At 63.2% G+C, this 18,748-nt stretch overlaps 1 protein-coding gene across 1 annotated transcript in view; it reads right to left on the minus strand.

Moving 5' to 3' along the window:
• Window positions 1-17,684, minus strand: part of MYOM2 (myomesin 2) — a 104,244-nt gene extending 86,560 nt beyond the window's left edge. Inside the window, exon 1 of the mRNA XM_080662028.1 lies at window positions 17,563-17,684. The gene's annotated coding sequence lies outside the window, so the exon portion shown is untranslated. The remainder of the gene's footprint in view (window positions 1-17,562) is intronic.
• Between the last annotated feature and the right edge of the window lie 1,064 nt (window positions 17,685-18,748).

Below are 18,748 nucleotides of genomic sequence, written 5' to 3' on the forward strand. Positions count from 1 at the left end.
GCCCCGTCGTGCAGCGAGAGAGAAGCAGAGGAAACCAACCCACATCAAACAAATGATGAACCCCACGCCCAGAAGGCCCGGCAGGCAGAGGCGAGACGCTGCGGGCGAATCACAAAATACACCAAGAAAAGGCCTCTCCCAAAGCGGCGCAGCCTTCCTGGGGCTCCGGAGCCGGGAAGGGGGGGCAGCGGCCTAGGACCCAGGGTGCTCTAGCTTCCCAAGGAGGAGGAAGGCAAGAGGCAGCCCCACCCGGCTCAGGGTCTCCCCAGATGCCTGCACCTCAGGGGAGACCACAGGACACGTAGCCACCTTCCCCAGCATCTCCTGGTTCTCTGCTCGGCGTTCTTCACACCGGGCCCTGGTCCTGGGCTGAGTGTGTGTGTGTGTGTGTGTGTGTGTGTCTGCTCGTCCTGCTCCTGTGTGACTAACACACTCTCCGATTATTCTTAGAAGTAAGTGTCTCCGAGCTGGGAAGGCGACATTCAATGCCCTCTCTCTCTCTCCGCCCAGACATCTTCAACAATAACTCGCTGGCGCAGCTGCTCTGTGGGAGGCACCGTCTGGGGTCACAGGGAGCCGTGAGAAATGCTGAGCGTAACCGGAGCCCTGCCCGCCCCGGGTCGGGGTCGTGGGACGCTGAGCTCAGGGGACAGGCCGCTGTTTGCTCAGCTGTGCGGCCGCCAGGATGCTCTCGCTGCCCCCTTCTCGGTGGCCGTGTGCACCTGCAGGGGCAGAAGCCCGGCCCGCGGGGACCGAGGGAGGACACGCGAAGCCGGCCCAGGTCTGAGCCAAGTTCCTGCCTGGTCCCAAGGCCTGGCTGTCGTTCCGGGGCTGGGTAGGGAGACGTGACGGGAACTGGCTGTCTCCCCCCAAACGCACACGGACCGTAATAAAGTCAGAGGCCAGCCCCCACCTGGCTCGTCCTTTGAACATTTCTGTGCCAAACAGAGGGTCGTGACCTCAGCCGACGGTGCTGCTTTCTTTACACTTTGGCCTGGAAAAGGGTCCCGGGCCGTCCCGGTGGTCTTCCCGTCTTCACAGCGCCAACGTCAAGGCAGGAAGGGGCCACCCTTAAAGCAGGGGGGAGGACACACGGGGGGCAAGGGCGGGCTTACAGTTGTGCGCATGGAAATAATACAGTAAGAACACGGCAAGGACACACCGCTTCACGTGCTCACAGCTACACAGCCACTGTGCCGGCCCTGAGGCAGGGGCTCTGGCTCCGTGATGAACAGACCGGAAGCAGCCCGTCTCCCCTATGTTCCCGCCCCCATGCAGGTCCCCGCGTGGTCCCAACCAGGAGCCTCCTCCCACCTGCTCCCCACACACTCCCGGCTGGCACCCTGGGCCCTGCAGACACACGGACGACGTCAGGGATGCTGTGACGGCCGGTGGCAGCCATGCCCAGACCGCCAGCCCTCCGCCCCTGGGCAGCCGTCCGGAAGGTGGTCCCCCAGCCCCTGCAGAGCAGACGGCCCCATTCCCAGGACGCATGGCCCCCCATGGCAGAGCCCGGTCCTTTCCAGATGGACAGTGGGGGCTCCATCTCCCCAGCCCCCACTCCTGCCCAGAAGGACCCGTTACTGCCATTTCCCCTGACGGCTGTCGGGAGGAGCCAGCCCACGGGGCATCTCCTGTCCGCTGAGCCGCACGCCCCTCGGCCGAGTCGGGGTCCAAAGGGACTCATCGCCCTGGGTGTGCTTGCCCTGGGCCCCGTGGTGCGGGTGGCCATCGAGGGCCCTACGCGGGAGCCGTCCCAGTGACATGAAGTGACCTCCATCAGGGCCAGGTGGTATGGCTTAAACATCGGCCCATGAACCAGGAGGTCAGGGTTCAATTCCCGGTCAAGGGCACATGCCTGGGTTGTGGGCTCGATCCCCAGTGGGGGGTGTGCAGGAGGCAGCCGATCCATGATTCTCTCTCATCATTGATGTTTCTTTCTCTCTCTCCCTCTCCCTTCCTCTCCCTGAAATCAATAAAAACATTTAAAAAAATAACCCCCATTGACTGAGGGGTCCTGCCAAAAGGGATGGAACCCCCGGGAGCAGCCCCCCAGGTCTGTCACCACCGCTGATGACAGAACGAGCCGCCAGGGGAAGGGCTGTGTGGGGGGGAGGGAGGTCATAGCAAGTTCCTTCTCCTTTGTCCTTAGGACGTATTTAATGGGAACAGGTTCGAGTTCAATCTAAGGCAAGGGTGGGCAAACTTTTTGACTCGAGGGCCACAGTGGGTTCTTAAACTGGACCGGAGGGCCGGAACAAAAGCATGGATGGAGTGTTTGTGTGAACTAATATAAATTCAAAGTAAAGGAGCGGAGGGGAGAGCAAGAGAACCGGATAGAACAGCCGGATCCGGCCCGCGGGCCGTAGTTTGCCCACGGCTGATCTAAGGCATGGAGCGTTTCCCCCTGAAGAACATCAGTTTCTTCTCGACCGTATAGATACCTAAACAGAACATTTTTTAGTTCCCCCCCCCCACTTGTTTCACTGTTCACATGAAACTTAAAAAATAAGACTGTGCATGCGTCCTAACGTGGACATTATTTGTGTATTTAATGAGGACATGCCTTCCCTTAGAATTAACTATGCTTCACTGTACTATCACGCATTGATAAAAAGTATCTTCCATTCCAGTCATTAGCTGACTTTAAAAACATGCTTGTCCGCGGGCGCAGGAAGCTTAGGCAACCTCCAGCGGGCGTTACTTCCAAGGAATTCCTTCTCAGTGGTGCCCAGTCACACCCTCATGGTTTTGTTTTGTTTTAATATGTTTTCATGTTTTTAGAGAGAGAGGAAGGGAGGGGGGGAGAGAGAGACATGGATGTGAAAGGGAAACATCGATGTGAGAATCATCAATCAGCTGCCTCCTGCACACCCCCCCCCCCCCACCGCACTGGGGATCAAGCCCACAACCCGGGCATGTGCCCTGACCTGGAATCAAACCAGAATACTTTCTTTTTTTTTTAAATCCTCACCCAAGGATATTTTTCCATTGATTTTGAGAGAGTGAGAGCAAGGGAAAGACAGAGAAATATCGATGTGAGAGAAACACACAGGTTGGTTGCCTCCCGCCCCAACCAGAGCCGGGGCCAGGGGGGAGGAGCCTGTAACCCAGGTACGTGCCCTCAACCAGAACTGAACCCAGGACCCTTCGGTCCGCAGGCCGACACCCCATCCACTGAGCCACACCGGCCAGGGCTGGACCAGGATACTTTTGGTGCCTGGGACCGTGTCAACCCACAGGGCAACGCCAGCCGGGACCCTCATGTTTTCATGTGCGTCTCTCGGGGTCGCACCTGCGGGGTCGCACCCGTGCCCTGCCCCCTGCCTGCCTCCCAGGGCACCCGCAAAGGCTGGTCACCCAGGCAGTGCCTCTGAACGGTGAGGTTAACACACCCTTAAATCCCCGGAGAAGCGTCCAGTCCTCGGCACCTGTGGGACCCGGGAATTTTTGGCTGATTAGAGCAATGGTCGGCAAACTGCGGCTCGCGAGCCACAGGCGGCTCTTTGTCCCCTTGAGTGTGGCTCTTCCACAAAATACCACGGCCTGGGCGAGTCTATTTGGAAGAAGTGGTGTTAGAAGAAGTTTAAGTTTAAAAAATGTGGCTCTCCAAAGAAATTTCAATCGTGGTACTGTTGGTATTTGGCTCTGCTGACTAATGAGTTTGCCGACCACTGGATTAGAGGCTCTGCGTGGGCTGTATCATTGTCTTTGGGTCCATTTAAAACAAGGTGGCAGTCGTAGGTGCTGGGGGGGGCGGGGGCAGGGGCCGGCGGGGGGGCTGACTAAGCACACCCTAGGACACCCGCAGGGCCCCCCCAACCCTCCGGATTCACATTCCTCAGGGACAAGAGTTTCAGGAGCAGCAGCCCGAGGGCCGTGGACCGCACAGGCCAAAGCCGCCCGCACAGCGTCCTCACCGAAGCCTTCCTCTCAGACCGCGTCCCGCTCACTCTGCGCCCAGCTCGGCAGCGGGTGCTGTGTGGGGCTCGGGGTGCAAAGCTGGGGTCTGCAGGGCGCCCCCGTGCTTCCAGAGGGACGGTGCTGAGTGAAGAGGAACCACGGAGGCGCCCCGCCTGGGCTGAGCGTGAGCCGCGGACACAGTTCCTGGTCGGGCAGCTCGATCCCCGCCCCCATCGGTGTCTCTCAGATCGATGCTTCTCTCTCTCTTCCTCCCCTCTCCTCTCTCTAAGGAAATCGATGGAAAATATCCTGGGCTGAGGATTAAAAATGAGACATCAGAAGGGGTGGGGCGCCCGGTGGGAGCAGGTGCTGGGTGTAAGAGACTGAGGGGTGTCCGGGACAGGTCAGGGGGCCCTGGCGAGCCGTCCAGCAGCCCCCAGCCTGTGGTTTTTAACCCTTTCTAGGAAGAAGGTTCCAGAAAGGCTAGCATGGCCGACCCTGACCCCCGAGGAGGGGGCACCACGCTCCGGTCCCATCACGCCAGCACCCAGCCCTCTGAGGCGCCGTGTGTATTGGCAGCACTAACAGGAGTGACGCGGGGCCTGACCGGTGTCACTCGTCACGCCATCCGCCAGCCGAGAACCCAGCCTGGGACTGTCTGTCCCACCAGAGCTGACCCGGGGCCCCGAGTCCACACGTGGGGGTGACTCCTAGCAGGGGGCGCACACAGGCTGTGTGGGCAGGCTCCCCCCCACCCCCGCCACTCCCCATGAGCTCCCAGCGTGAAAATGGGCGTGAGGCCTCTGCTCCCCCCCCCCCCGCCCAGTCACCTCCACCCTCACCTCTCGGACCCACGACCGACCGCAGGGGCACAGGAGCTGGGGCTGGGCGGGCGGGCGGGCAGACAGGGAGCCCTGGCAGCTGATGGAGATGCGGCCTCAGGCTCCAGGTCAGTGAGGCAGGAGGATGGATGGGGGGGTGGGGGGGGGGACCCTCTGCGGAAACAGCCCGCCAGCTGGTGAAAACGAGGGCCGGGGTGGAGTCTGCCGGGACCGCTGAGGACAGGGCACATGTGGCCAGTCTTGTTCTAGAAACACTGCCGTGTCCTTCTGCGCAGAGAGCTGGTTCAGCTACACGCAGGCGGCTTCCGTCTCAGCGCCAAAGTGACCGCCACGCCAAAAGGAATCAACTAGAGTCCCAGGGGTCCTCAAACTTTTTAAATAGGGGGCCAGGTCACTGTCCCTCAGACCGTGGGAGGGCCGGACTATAGTTTAAAAAAAAAACTATGAACAAATTCCTATGCGCACGGCGGGCCCGGGACGCGTTGGCTGCTAAGCAGGACAGGCTGCGGCACCCGGCGGGCCGGATACATGTCCTCGGTGGGCCGCCTGTGGCCCGCGGGCCATAGTTTGAGGACGCCTGGACTAGACAGAGGGTGTACCGATGGGACACACTTCACACACAGCGCCGCCTACTGGAAGGTTTGCAGAAAGAGGCCATCCTGTACCTGGTGAACATGGAGAAGGACCTGTCACTCAGGGGAGGGACAGGGGAGGCGGGGCTCTGGCCACTCCGGGAGGTGGGCGCAGGCTCCCGGGGTGGGGGGGCCCCAGCTGGTTTCTTAAAGATTTAAGGTGTCAAGGGCACAGTGGTAACTTGGACCGCCTCCTCCTGGGACACCCTGTCTGAAATATTGCAGTTTACAGCCTAGTGTTACTGCACGTGTTGAAGTAGCTACAGTGCTGATCATGAAACAGGGACGCGGCCCACTCGAAGGGAGGCAGACAGCCTTCCACCTAAAAAGTGTCCCTGGGCCAGTGGTCGGCAAACTGCGGTTCGCGAGCCACATGCGGCTCTTTGGCCCCTTGAGTATGGCTCTTCCACAAAATACCACAGCCTGGGCGAGTCTATTTCGAAGAAGTGGTGTTAGAAGAAGTTTAAGTTTAAAAAATGTGGCTCTCCAAAGAGATTTCAATCGTTGTACTGTTGATATTTGGCTCTGTGGACGAATGAGTTTGCCGACCACTGGTCTAGGCAATCACACTCACGTTGTTTATTCTGAGCGCGCCTCCGAGCTCAGGCACAGTGACCCGACAGGCCGTGTCCACGCACAGTGATCTGAAGGGGGCCGCGTCCACGCACAGTGATCTGAAGGGGGCTGCGTCCACACACAGTGACCCGACAGGCCGCCTCCACGCACAGTGACCCGACGGGGGCCGCGTCCACGCACAGTGATCTGAAGGGGGCCGCGTCCACGCACAGTGATCTGAAGGGGGCTGCGTCCACGCACAGTGACCCGACAGGCCGCCTCCACGCACAGTGACCCGACGGGGGCCGCGTCCACGCACAGTGACCCGACGGGGGCCGCCTCCACGCACAGTGACCCGACGGGGGCCGCCTCCACGCACAGTGACCCGACAGGCCGCCTCCACGCACATGACCCGACGGGGGCCGCGTCCACGCACAGTGACCGGGGCCACGTCCACGTACAGTGACCCGACGGGGGCCGCCTCCACGCACAGTGACCCGACGGGGGCCGCGTCCACGCACAGTGACCCAACAGGCTGCCTCCACGCACAGTGACCGGGGCCGCGTCCACGCACAGTGACCCGACGGGGGCCGCATCCACGCTTGTGGGACTCGAGGCAGTGGGCCCTGTGATGCTGCAGGGACACGGGAGGCAGCTGGGGTGTGGCCCTAAGGGTCCTGCCTTCACCCCGACATCAAGCAGGGGCGCTGGGTTGCTATTTGCTGTCTTTGCAAAGCCGTCCAGCATCTGACTGGTATGGTTTGTAGGTGAAGGTCCCAACACGGGGGTCCTGTGGCATTTTCCCCTGAACGTGGGTCTGAAGTTAATGGCTGCGGCCCGTGCCTGATGTGAGAACTCATTCCATCTCAGACAGGCGGTCATTCCGAAAACAACACCCCCCCCACCCCCCGGTGAATACCACAGCGCGGCATCCGAGTTAAAACATGGGGAGGCCCCGCCAGCGTGGCTCGGGGGTTGAACGGGGCCCTAGGAACCAGGTCACGGTTCGATTCCACACTCCACCGACTCAGGTCACCGTCAGGGCACATGCCCGGGGTCCGAGCTCCATCCCCGGGAGGGGCCGTGCAGGTCCATGATTCTCCCATCACTCATGTTTCTAGCTGTCTCTCCCTTCCTCTCTGAAACCAGTAAGACTATTTTTTTAATAATAATAAAACAAAACACTGGGGAGGCTGTGACGTGGGTGTCTGCGGAGGACACGGAGCGGGACGGCAGGTCCCCTGCGGTGCCCGGGCGGGGTACCATGAGGAGGCGGGACGCTGAGCGGCCTGCAGCCCCGGGGCCAGGCAGTGAGGGGTCAGCGCCAGGCCCGGTCCGATATCCCTCGGCCCAGCCTCGCCTGGGGACGGCTGCTCGCGGCGTGTCCCTGCCACCCGGGCTCCCGTTCCCGGCAGGTCCCTGAGGGGGCAGGCCAGCGGAAGGCGGCCCTGCGGGGATGCACCCCGGCAGTCGGCCCGTCCCTGGGGGGCCCCTGGGGGATCCCTGGGGGCAGCCCGCCCGTCACAGCCAGGACCCCCTGCACAGGGATGTGATGCTAGAGAGGGTCCCGTGGACACAAGGACCACCTGGACCACGGCGCACGGCACGGAGCGGCACTTTCTCCGGCTGCACCCCCAGCCCTCTGGCATCAAAACGGGGGATGGGCCCTGGCCGGTGTGGCTCAGTGGGCAGAGCGTCGGCCTGCGGACTCAAGGGTCCCGGTTCGATTCCGGTCAAGGGCATGTACCTTGGTTGCAGGCACATCCCCAGTGGGAGGTGTGCAGGAGGCAGCTGATCGATGTTTCTCTCTCATCGGTGTTTCTAACTCTCTGTAAAAAATCAATAAAATATATATATGTTTTAAAAAGCGTGAGTGGGGAGCAGTGGGGGGACCCCGAGCCCCCGGCTGTGCATCTGGCCACCTGTCACCCAGCTCACCCAGGTGCTCACACTCGGACCAGAGCGTCAGAGCCCCTGCCAGCAGGCCGCCGGCCCCGCACCCGCTCTGCGGCCCAAGGCGTGGGAAAGCCTGCCCACCCGGCTGAGTACGAGCGGCGCCACTTCCCATAAGAGAGTGTGTGGGCACGCCCTCGGGGAAACAGGAGAAAGCTCTGGAAAAAATGCCAAGAAGCTAAAAGGCATGTTGAGCCGGCCGGTGTGGCCCAGTGGTTGAGCGCTGACCTGTGAACCCGGAGGTCACGGTTCCATCCCGGTCAGGGCACAGGCCCAGCTGCGGGTCCGGCCCCCAGTGTGGGGCGTGCAGGAGGCAGCCAATCCATGTTTCTCTCTCTCACCCTCTCCCTTCCTCTCTGACATCAATAAAAATTATGTAAAATAAATAAAACAAAATAAAAGGCGTGTTGACAGCGAGGTTATGACTGACGCATCATTTTTTGGTCTCGTCATTGTCTATAATGGACTACATTTAGAATCAGAACACATAGAGATATACATTTCTGCATGTGTGTTCCTGTATGTGCATGTGTGTGTACATGTACATGTGTGTGTGTGCACGTGTGTTACGTATAAAATGAAATGGTCGGGCCGCACAGAGCGCAGTGCTTGGTGGGAGAACGGGGTAAAACCAAGGCACACTCTCACCCCCTCTGCTTTTCGGCAGAGAACCCTGAAAAAGAAAGGCATCGGCTTTAAAACTCGGGCTCCGCCTCACCCTGAGCCTGATTTCGGCTGCAGGTTTGAGGGGGAAATGCTGAGGGCAAACGGCTGCATCTCAGGTCCACGGTCTCGGGCTGAGCAGGCCAGGCCTCCCCCTCGCAGCGTGTTCGTGCCGAGAGGCTGGGGAGAGGCCCAGTTCAACCCGCCCCTTCCCACAACGGGGGAGCCGGGACCCGCGAGGTGAGCGCCGCCCAAGGTCACCGGCTGCTTAGTGAGACCAGCCCTGTCCGCCGCCCTAGCACCGTTCCGGAAGCCAAAGAGCAAGGAGTCTAAGACCCACCGACTTCCAACGACTTCTGCAAAGCCCTGGAGCCGGCAGAAGCCGCGCGCGGTCCATGTGACGGCGGCTGGGGCTCCGTGGTGAGGCCGAGAGACTGCCCGTCAGCCTGTCACCTGCTCTGGCCGGGTCCTCGGGAACGGGACGGAGGGCATGACCAGAAGGACAGGGAGGGGCTGCTGTGTCTCTGCACCTCCCAACCCCAGCGCACTGGGGTTTGGCTTCCACACGGGGGTTTGGGGGACGCAGGCCCACAGGCTGGGGCGGGTGCACCGTTGAACAACTGCTCACCAGAAAGAGGCTCTGGCCACCACCTTCAGGGCTGTGGGCCGTCTCCCATGACAACGGGGAGCCGCGGCAGGCCGCCATGACAGGACTTGTGTCTGTAAATGCCCCTCTGACTACGGACGAGGACCTGATCGAGGGACCAGACTGATGGCAGAGCCCACACGGGAGGCTTCGGCAGCAGTAAAAGCAGCGATGACGGGGCGTGGACAAAGGTGGCCGATCCGGGGACCACACACTCAGCAGTCCCCCCACGACTCTAAGACCTTATGATGAAACAGTAACAGCAGCATCGAAACATTGTATCTACCCCATCCTGGGTGCTGCTGTCCCTTTAAGGCTCAGGCGCTCTCAGTTCTGTAAAATTAATCCATGTCCCGCATCCTCCAGCAAGCCCTACAGCACAAAGCTCCACTGACCTCCATGCAAGAAACACCAGTCCATCAGGAGGAAGAATTAGGGCGAAGGGTGCTGCTTGGCCACCCCTCAGGGCTCCTGTGCGCCCCCGGTCCTCACCACAGGGCCTTTGCACGGCGCATCCTCAGACCTCAGCTCCAGATGCCCCTGCCCGGGGCTTTCTCAGCCCTCGTCTCGGCTTAGTGCACGGGAATTAACTTGATTCTGTGTTAAAGCCCCTCGCCTTATTAGAATCCCAGCGGCAAGGGGTGGGCACCGGGTCTGTTTACGGGCCCCTGGACCCCAGCACGCGGCCCTGCGCCTGCCCACGGTGGGTCCTCAATAAGTATTGGTGGCAGGAGGTTCATGTTTAGCCCCCCCACACACAAAGCGGGGCTTCGGGTCCCAGGCACCCCCGCGGGCAGGAGCTGGGGCTTCGGGTCCCAGGCACCCCCGCGGGCAGGAGCTGGGGCGCTGCAAATGGCTAAGCTCCTCCAAATTTCGATTTCATTCCAAACGCGATTGCTCGTTGTTAACGGTTTTGCAAACACGGGCTGCGCACCCAGACTATGACTTTAGCATAATTACAGCCACTTCCCTAGAAAAGCCTAAATCCAGGCCACATGGAGACAAGAGTCCCTTGAACTCCAGAGAGGCCGCTGTCAGCCACCCTCGTCCCCAGGCGGGGACGGGGCCGGCTCCTGATCCGAAACCCATCCAGGCCACAGCCAGGAGCCTCAGGGGCCGGCCGTGGGCTCCGCAGCCTCCCAGCTGCCTGTGCCTCCAGCTTCCCACACAGCGATTATCACCGAGCAACGGATGCTGCTGGCATTCGGCAAACAGCGCTGAGCTGGCCAGACAGAGGCGGTCGCCGCGGGCAGCCTCTCGGGTGGGTGGAGGGACAAAGGCGCCAATGGCGCACTTGGAGCTCAAAGCAGGCCCCCCCGCCCCCCGCTTCCCTGTGGACGAGGCTGCTTCTTACACCCAAACGAGGGGAGCCAGGTCAGCGGCCCTGGGGGCAGGTGTTCCAACAGAAGCGATGGCCTCACCCCGGTCCTCACCTTCTCCCCCACACAGGCAGAGTGCTGTGCGTGGGGGCACGACTCCCACCGTGGGACCGGAACCAGAACCACCCCAGTCACCCCCAGGACGGCCTCCAGCTCCGCTCCAGGACGGACGGTCTCTCGCTCCTGTTTCCCTGCAGCCACGCCTGCCCTCTGCATCTCCTCTGCCTCCCAGTAACGGCCTGCCACGCACAGTGGGAGCTCAAAGACGTTTTGCCTCGTTCGGGCCTCTGCTTGGTTACGAGCAGAATGCCCGGGGCCATGCCGGGCAGACCTGGCCCGGCCCCGCACGAGTCCGAGGGCTTCCGGGGCTCAGTCGTGGAGACGGGTGTTCTAGCCAGGAAGCCTCCACTTGGGAGACAAGGCCCGGGGCGCCTGGCCCCCATCCCGCTGATTCCTAAACACCCTAATCTTCAGCTAGTGGCTGCTGCTGGGGTGGGGGAGGCGCAGGAGTTGAGGATCTGAGGGTCCCCTGCCTGGAGTGGGTTAAAGAAATAAAGCCCCTTATTGCCTCGGTTTGGGTTTGTCATTTTCCCTTAGAACAGACCCAGGGGAGGGGCGCACACCGGAAGATGGCTGTGTGGGGACCCAAGAGGTGGTGAGTTTTTTAAAATTGGTTTCAGAGAGGGGGAGGAGGGAGGGAGGGAGGAGGGAGGACGGAGGGAGGGATGTGTGGTTCCACTTAGTCATGCATGCATTCATTGGTTGGTTCTGTAAAAGCGTCCAGACCTGGGATCAGACCCAGAGCCTTGGCCACATCTGGACTCTGCTCTAACCCACTGAGCATCCGGCTGGGGCCAGTTTAAAGTCCCAGGAGCTGGTGGAGGTTGGGGGGGCGGGGGAGGAAGCCCCGCCCACACCTGCTCAGGAGGCTGGTACCCAGCGCTGGGGGCGGGGGGGGGGGCATGGAGAAGGGGGGTAAACTCACTGCAGAACCCGTGGGGGTGCATCTGGGGACCACAGGACGGGGTGAGAGGCACCTCCGGCCTGGGCCTGACGCAGGAGGAGCCGGCCCCACGCGGGCTCCGTGTCAATGAGGCTACTTTTCGGCCCCCCTTCCCCACCCCGTCCCCTCCTGAGGTCCGGCGCGTGCGCAGGCGCCAGGGCATCGCACGGGCCGCGCGGTCAGGGGGGCGAAGGCTCCGCGAAAACAGAGTGTCCAGTTTTCGGGAGCCCGGAGCCACCGGGGGCGGGGGACGCGGGAGGAGCGGGGCCGGAGGTTCCGGGGGCGAGAGCCACCCAGGTGCCCGCGGGCGCGGAGCCTGGATTCCTCCAACTCCAGCCCGCTCCTCCCGCCGCAGGGTCCCAGCCCGGGGGGTACCTCTCTCCCCCGCTTCCTGGGTCCCCCAGGAACGCCGCCCGGCAGCGGGGAGCGAGCGGCTCAGCCCGACCCGCCAGCCAAGAGCGTGGCTGGGCGCCCGGGCGCCTCCCCAGGACGCACAGCGGGGCGCGGCGGCTCCTCCGAGCTGGGTCAGACGGCCGCGCGTGGGGACGCGCAATCGGTGGCGGGACCCGCTGTGTCCCCCGAGCCTTCCCCCTTCAAACGCCTGAGGGCTGGCGGCCCCCGTTTCCTGCTGGAGCGCCCTGGGGTGGGGGTCCCCGCGCGTGGGCCCCTATCTCCACGCAGACTTCCAGGACGGAGGTCCGCCCCCCGTCCCCCCACCGCGAGGCTGCCCCCCCCCCCGCCTCCTCCCCGTCCTGGGCGGCCACTAGCCCCCCCCCCATCAGCGCCCCCCACCACCCCCGCCACCTCCTCCCGCCCCTGCTCCCCTGTCTTGCGCGTCCGGGGCGTCCGGCCGAGGCCTTCTCCCCGTCCCCACCCGCCACCCCTACCTCGCCGCTCGGCGCCTCGCCCTCTGCCCTGGCGCTCACCCGAGCCCGGGACGCGGCCCCCGCGGGGTCTCCGGCGCTCGGTGCGCGGTGCGCCTGCGCGGGGCCTCCTCCCGGCACCTGTGCGAGTGCCCGCCGCCCGCGCACCAGGGAGCTCCCGGGCGCTCAGCCCTTCCCGCGCCCTCGGCGCCCCACCGCCCTCCTCCCGGTCCTGGAGGCGACCGCAGCAGCCCCGCACTCACCCGGGACCATGGAGGCCCAGCCGCTGGGAGGAGCGCGGGGCTGCGCGGGAGTGGGGGCGGGGGCGGCTCCGTGTGCAGCGCGCCGGGGCGGGCGGGGGGCGGGCCGGCCGAGGAGGGGGTGGCCGCGCTCTGAGCCTCCCTGGGCGCCGAGCTCCCGCGGGAAGGGGGCTCCAGGCAGGAGCGCGCGCACGGGAGGCGCGTCCCCTGCGCACAGGGCGCCCAGGACCCCTCCCCTCGGGCGCCCCCACCGCGGAGAAACGGAAGGCCTTGCCCGCGGCCTCTCTCTTCTAAGTCCACCCACTCCCCTAGGAACCCCAAAATAGTGGGATACCGTGTTCATAGCATTTCGTCTAACTAGTAGGGACGAGGCATTGTTGACAAATCCCGGGGTTCAGAGGCTCTTGCCAGGGCCCCGTCTGGGTTGCGGTTTGATCTCTGGCCAGGCAGGGCGCATGCCAGGGTCGCAGGTTCCACTCCCAGGAGGGGCCTGCAGGAGGCAGCTGACGAACGTTCTCTCTCATCATTGATGTTTCTATCCCTCCTTCTCCCTTCCTCTCTGAAATCAATAAAAACGTACTCAAAAATAAATAAAGTCATTTCCCCAGCCATGCCTCCCCCCACCCTCCCCCCATGTTTTTTGGGGACCCACAGCCTCAGGCTCCCTCTGGCCCCCTCACCTGCCTCTGCAGGGGAGCCCCAGGCCACGGGGCTGTCCCCCTCCTGGTGCTGGCCGGCCTGGCCTGTCTGTACCTTTCTGCATGCCTCCGGCGATGGGGGGGGGGGGAGGGCACATTTAACTTTTCCTCCCACTGGGGTTACCATGCTTGGCACACACGAGGTCCTCAGTAACTACTTATGGTCGGAATGAAACCGCGAAGCGACTTAACCGAACCCCGGCACCAACCACGCCCACCTGCTACTGGGCTGCGGGCATTTCCCTGTTAATGTGCGCGGCGCCCCGGCACCGTCAGCGGGAACGCAGCGGGGCGTTCCATGACTTAGTGAGCCCCGGGGCCCTCTGGAGTCCCCAAAACAGAACCGGGGGGGGGGGGATCATGTGAAGGAGGAGGACCCACCCTAAAGGTCAAATAACTCGCTTCAGGAGCATTTCAACTGTAATAATACGCTACTATTTCGAGTCTCCACTCGCAGCCTGTAGACTTGAAGACGTGTACAAATATATCGCCGAGCAACCTATTCCGGCCAACGACACAGCTCAGAGGGCTGTCCTGGGTTTGATGTGTGCGCCCCCAAACACCACAGACCAGGGACGGGTTCCAGGCCCGTGAAGACGGGCTGCGGGGAGGAGTGGAGAGAGCCCACGTTGGGACTCCACGGGGGGGGGGGGGGGTGTTTCAAACCCCAGTGTCACCATTTGCAAGTCTGTGACTTGGGGACAGTTATCCTCTCTGTGCCCCACCATTCTCTTCTGAAAATGGGGGTGGGGTGGGGGCACCTCCCGTGAGGACCAAGATGGTGTGTGCACTGCACTTAGAGTGGGGGGTGGGGGGTCCCAACCCGAGAGCAGGACTCCCCGTCTCAGGTCTGATCCTGTCACTGCCCCTCGGGGGACGGACCTCCGCATGCAGCTATCACGGCCCACCCAGTGCCAAGACGCACGGGAGGGAGGCGGCCGTCAGTCCCGGGCCTGGTTCTCAGCCTGTGGGGACAGACACGAAGCACTGTGTGTCCTGATGCCGAATCCTGGATGATTTCCCGAAGCCTTTAATGGCCCGTGGCGTTCCCGGGCCCCCTTCCTCGCCCTCCCCCACCACCCCCCATCCGCCTTCCTAAAAGCAGCAGGTCAATCCCGGTAGCTGTGGGGAATGGACCAATGGCTACAAAGCACTGGGTCTCCCGGCATGAATCATTCATTGCAGCGTCTGTGAGCTGCAGCCACACAACAGCATTGAAAGCTCGTCCTTTAGGGAGGAGGGAAAGCAGCCTTCCCCGCGGCTCACTCCTGCGTGGAGGGACTGGGGTGCACTGCCTCTTTTGTGAGCTGCTCCCAGCACCCTGAGGTCTCCCCTCAGGCGGAGCTGTCCCAAATGTCTTGCAGGCCAGGGGCTGCGAGCTTCGTGCAGGGACAGCGCTGCGTTCCCAGCGCTCTGGGACACTGCTGGCCACTGTGTGCCTGGGGAGGGGGGGTGGTGGGGGGGGGGTGTCACTGCCAACGCCCCAGGCCGCCCCTGGGCACGGCCCAGGCCCCTGCGGTCCTATCTGAAGATGCGAAAAGGGACCCGCCTGCAGCCCCAAGCCCCGCCCTGCGATGCGGCGCATGCTCAGTGGTTTCGGACTCGGTGGACCACGCGGCGCCTCCTGTGGTCCCTTCTCACATCCTCCGTGGGCGCCAGGGTGCTGAGCACTGGCCATCAGTGGCCCGAAGCTCCCAGGAGCCGACACGTTCCTGTCCATGGAGCAGACTCACAACCGCCACCACGTGACCATTAGGGTTGTGAGTGTTGATTCTGACAAACCTTCTCTGAAAGGAAATAAAAATGAGCGTGTGGCAGTTTTTAAACTATTCCCGTCGCCGGTTCTCAATAGCAAACTCTTACAAGTGTAAACTACAGAAGGGCCTTTACCGCAGAGCCGCTCCGGTCCCAGGTCCTGTGGGTGACGTGTGTCCCCTCCAAAGAGACATGCTGGGCCCTACCCCGACCTCAGGGTGAGCCCTGGCGGAGACGGGTCTGTATGCGTGATCAGGCGGAGCCGGCAGGGGGGCCCAATTCTGTGGGGCCGTGTCCTCCTAAGAAGAGGAGCGTCAGGCACAGACACGCCCAGGATGAGCCACGTGATGACGGAGCCGGGCCACAGCGGGGCCACAAGCCAAGGACAGCGAGGAGCCAGCCAACAGCAGAGCCGGGAGTCTCCTGGAGCCTTCAGAGCAGCCGGCCTGCCGACACCCTGACCTCTGACCCACGGCCTCCGGCTGTGAGAGGTGGTGTCCTGCTGTCTGAATCGCCCCGTGGCCTCAGTCACGGCAGCCCCGCCCCCGTGGCCTGGGTCATGGCCGCCCCAGCAAATCCCTGCGAAGGCTGTGAATCTTTTCCGCGTGAGCAGTCCTTCCCAAACCACCTGCCGTGATCAGCGAGCTGTTTTCTTATTTTCAGTCCATGAAAGCGACTTGCTGGCCAAATGAAAACGGCTTAAACAAACAGAGGACACAGCCCTGGCCTTGGGTTACATTTCACAGCCTTACACTCCCTCTGTGGTCTCCCTCAGGGCTGGCCCAGGTGGCAGGGCCTCAGGGAGCTGGCTCCACGGATGCCCGTCCCACCAGGGGACACAGCAGCTTCTCATCCTTGAGAAATCCCTGTGGCATGGCCATGCAGGGACACGGCCACACAGGAAAATGACCACACAGGGATCACAGCCACGCAGGGACACTGCCACACAGGGACCATGGCCACACAGGGGACACGGCCACACAGGGACCACGGCCATGCAGGGACACAGCCACGCAGGGACACGGCCACACAGGGACCATGATCACACAGGGGACACGGCCACACAGGGACACACAGCCACACAGGGACCACGGCCACACAGGGACCATGATCACACAGGGGACACGGCCACACAGGGACACGGCCACGCAGGGACCATGATCACACAAAGGACACGGCCACACAGGGACACGGCCACGCAGGGGCCACGGCCATGCAGGGACACAGCCACGCAGGGACACGGCCACACAGGGACCACAGCCATGCAGGGACCACGGCCATGCAGGGACCACGGCCACGCAGGGACACGGCACATGGTGGTGCTGTTGGAACAACCGCCCTCGGTCTTTCCAAACAGTGTGTCACTGTGGAGTTAGGGATGCACTTCAGAGAAATTAGGGGTTTTGGGGGGTGAAATGTTTGTGAACTGGCTGAGCTGTGTCCGGCCTGCTGGCTGCCTCCACGTTCTCCCCGACAAGGTCCCTGCCTGCTCTCTGGCTCGATACCGACATCACCCCTGGGTGGACGCTCCGTCGGGGAGGCCCAGCCTCGGGGGACCCTGCTCCTGACCCTGTACCCCTGTTTTCCGGGGCAGACATCCCCCTTGGCTCAGGACCCAGGGGCCCCCGGCTGCCCCGATAATCCAGGACCCTCGTCTCATCTCAAGCCCCTTAGTTTGGTGCCATCTGCAGACCTCTTCCGGTCCGCGGGCCGCCGCTGTCCCCTGAGCCCCCAGCCGCCGTGTTTCCACAGTCAGTCCTCCTGTTAGGTCCCTGGAACCCAAGAACCACACGCGCAGGCTTTCTGGGCCTCACGCTTTGCATGACCCCAGGACGCCCGGGAGGAGCAGGCACCCCTGGCTCCACCCGGCAGGGCCAGCAGCTGGATCTCCCCGGGTGGAGGGGAGGAGGGGGCCCCGACGACAAGGAGCGGGGGCGGGGTTCCTGCCTCGGGCTGACACCTGGGGCTGCCCTGCGCGCTCCGGGGCACCTGCCAGCATCCCCGGCCCACCCCCCATGCTCCTGGGACTCACTGGCAGTGACAACCGGCCATGTCCCCAGGCACCGCAAGTGTCCCCTCCGGGACTGACAAGTGCCCAGGTGACAACCACTGGCTAGACCAGGGGTGGGCAAACGACGGCCCGCGGGCCGGATCCGCTGTTCTATCCGGTTCTCTTGCTCTCCCCTCCGCTCCTTTACTTTGAATTTATATTAGTTCACACAAACACTCCATCCATGCTTTTGTTCCGGCCCTCCGGTCCAGTTTAAGAACCCATGGTGGCCCTCGAGTCAAAAAGTTTGCCCACCCCTTGGCATAGACAGAGCAGGATCCCCTATGTCAGCACAAAACCCCCCAAAAAATAACACAAGAAGCGAAAGAGCAGTGACTGGGGTGCGTCCTCACTGCTTACCTGACGGCCCCGCGCAGTGTGTCCGCGGCCTCACTCCTCGCCCAGGTCCCCTCCCAGGTCCCCTCCTGGCTGTCCGGGAACCAGGGACAGCAGGAGGCGGGACGGAGCAGGCACATGGCCCCCCCTCTCAGCTCGCCCCCCCCTGCCTCCCACACACGCCCCACACTCTGGGCTCCGGCCTTCAGCCACCACACCGCCTCCTGGGACAGAAGGTGGCATCTCTGGGCCCCTCGGGAGGCGGCTCTGCCAGGCCTCCGGTGCAGGCCGTCTGGCGCGGCTTTTCCTGCCAGCACACCCCCCCCCCGGCCCCGCCCCGTTGTCCCTGCTGCTTAAACCGAGCCGCAGGAGCAGCGCAAGGGGACGGGAGGTCCCGACGTCTATGTGTTCGCTTTGGCCCCGGCCAAGCCCCCAGCTGCCGGCAAAGGGTCCCCGTCTCAGCCCTCCTCCCCCGGGGTCCCAGCCTGTCCCCCTGATTCCGGCAGGTTCTGCCGATGGACGCGGGCTGCCCCAGGTCCCTGCCGGCTCAGTCACAGACGGTCAGCACCCCAGACCACAGAGGCTCAGCCGTGGCACCTGCCTCGGTGCCTCCCAGGGACACCCCCAGCTCTCAGCGTCTGCCACGCCCTGGCAGCCACCGTGGGCAAGACCCCCCGACTCCAAGCCTCATCTGTGACGTGGGGAGCTGCTGCCCTGAGAAGCCTGCGGTGGCGCCTTCCCCGTGGGGTGTGGGGCCGCTCCGAGAGGAGGGCGCTGCCGACCACTGTCCCCCGCCCCCGCGCTCAGTCACCTTCAATCACAGGGACAAGGACCGGGGGGCCCGTGTCCCGCCCACTGCACATCCTTATTAGAAGCAGGTGGAAGGGGCACCGGGTTCAGGCCTGGGCAGCGGGGAGGCCTGTGACCCCCACCTCAGGGCCCGGGTGGCATCCTCAGCCCCATCAGGAGGCTGCCGAGATACGCGGGGCCTTCACCCCAACAAAGCCGTCAGGTACCCAGGAGCTCTGACCTGCATCTCAAGGGTTAATTCTGCCCGCGCTCATTGGAGAGAGTCCCGGGGAGCAGCCAGCCAACCCGGCCGGCCAGCTGTCTCCTGCCTTTCCACCCAGTAAACAGATCCCCACAGCCCCGCAGGGAGGGGCAGGGAGCCTGGGGGCATGTGCGCGTGTGGGACATGTGCATGTGCGCG

This window comes from Plecotus auritus, assembly GCF_963455305.1.
Source record: "Plecotus auritus genome assembly, chromosome: 3".
Lineage (NCBI taxonomy): Eukaryota > Metazoa > Chordata > Mammalia > Chiroptera > Vespertilionidae > Plecotus > Plecotus auritus.